The sequence below is a fragment of the Sciurus carolinensis genome, chromosome 14 (genome assembly GCF_902686445.1).
Source record: "Sciurus carolinensis chromosome 14, mSciCar1.2, whole genome shotgun sequence".
NCBI lineage: Eukaryota > Metazoa > Chordata > Mammalia > Rodentia > Sciuridae > Sciurus > Sciurus carolinensis.
The window spans coordinates 29,972,416-29,973,954 of record NC_062226.1 but is presented as its reverse complement, the minus strand read 5'-3'; the positions used below and the strand labels follow the sequence as shown (position 1 = coordinate 29,973,954).

The following is a 1,539-nucleotide window of genomic DNA, read 5'->3' as shown; positions in this document are numbered from 1 at the left end:
TAGAAGAAATGTCAGAGAAGGAGTTCAGAATTTACTTAGAAAAACTGCTTCATGACTTCAAGGAGGATATAAAGAGTGAAATTAGAGCTATGTTTCAGGAGAGGGAAGATATCTTATAGAAAGAGATAAAGATCCTGAGAAGAAATCTTTGAAATGAAGGAATCAATAAACCAAAATAAAAATTTAATGGAAAGTAGCACCAACAGAGGAGACCACTTGAAAGACAGAACTTCGGGCAATGAAGACAAAATATATAATTTTGAAAATAAAGGTGACCACACAGAGAAGATGGCGTTCCCTCACCCAGACACAATGCCTGAACAGCAGCTGCTGAAGCCAACTGAGTGGAGCTACTGTGACTACTTCTGGGCTGATAAGAAAGACCCCCAAGGCAATAGCACTGTGGTGGGGTTTGAACTGCTGCTCCAAAAGCAACTGAAGGGCAAACAAATGCAGAAAGAAATGTCTGAATTCGTCTGAGAGAGGATAGAGATTGAAGAAGAATATGCAAAGAACTTGGCTAAGCTCTGTCGAACTCATTGGCTGCACAGGAGGAAGGCTCCCTGGGAGAAGCATGGGCTCAGGTGAAGAAGAGCCTGGCAGACGAAGTAGAAGTGCATCTCAAGTTCTCGGTCAAGCTTCACAGCGAGGTAGAGAAGTCCCTAATGAACTTTCGTGAGAACTTCAAGAAAGACATGAAAAAATGTGACCACCATATCGCTGACCTCCGCAAGCAACTCGCCAGCTGCTATGCATCGGTGGAGAAGGCCCGGAAAGCCCTCACAGAGCAGCAGAGAGACCTGGAGATGAAGACCCAGCAGCTGGAGATCAAGCTGAGCAACAAGACGAAGGAGGAGGACATCAAGAAGGCACAGAGGAAGTCCACACAGGCTGGTGATGACCTCATGCGTTGTGTGGACCTCTACAACCAGGCCCAGTTCAAGTGATTTGAAGAGATGGTGACCACCACTTTGGAGCTGGAGTGACTGGAAGTGGAGAGGGTGGAAATGATCTGCAACATTTGTGCCAGTACACACAGCTGCAACACGAGATGGACATATTCAACCAAAGCATAGTTGATCCTGTGGACCAACTGCTTCGAAAAATGGACCCGGCCAAAGACAGAGAGCTGTGGGTCAGAGAGCACAAAATGGGCAACATTCGCCCTGTGGACATGGAGATCTAGACATGTCTGTGTGACCCCGGAGGTCCTGCCCAGGAGAGGGGCTGGGTGTCCCATGGAGAGGAGATGGTGTCTCCTGCTGGGTGAAGCTGCCCTCCACCTACTCTCCTGTCCACTGAGGAGAGAGGAGAGAGCTGGCGATTCCAGAAGGGTGATCTGGATGGCCCAACTGGGGTGGGAGGATCCCAAATATTCCCAGGCCAAGAAGACAGACCTACAACCCTGCCCTTGTCTCCAAGACTGAAGCCCCCAAACCCCATGCTGTGCTTGTTGCTCTGAGAACAAACTGAGGCTGGAACTTTGTGGTTCCTGCTGAGTTCCATAGGGGTGACTGTCACACAGTTGTGTCCTTGGGT

At 48.8% G+C, this 1,539-nt stretch overlaps 1 pseudogene; it reads left to right on the top strand.

Moving 5' to 3' along the window:
* Positions 1–300: 300 nt before the first annotated feature.
* LOC124964872 (growth arrest-specific protein 7-like) lies at positions 301–1,186 on the top strand (annotated as a pseudogene).
* The last annotated feature ends 353 nt before the right edge of the window (positions 1,187–1,539 follow it).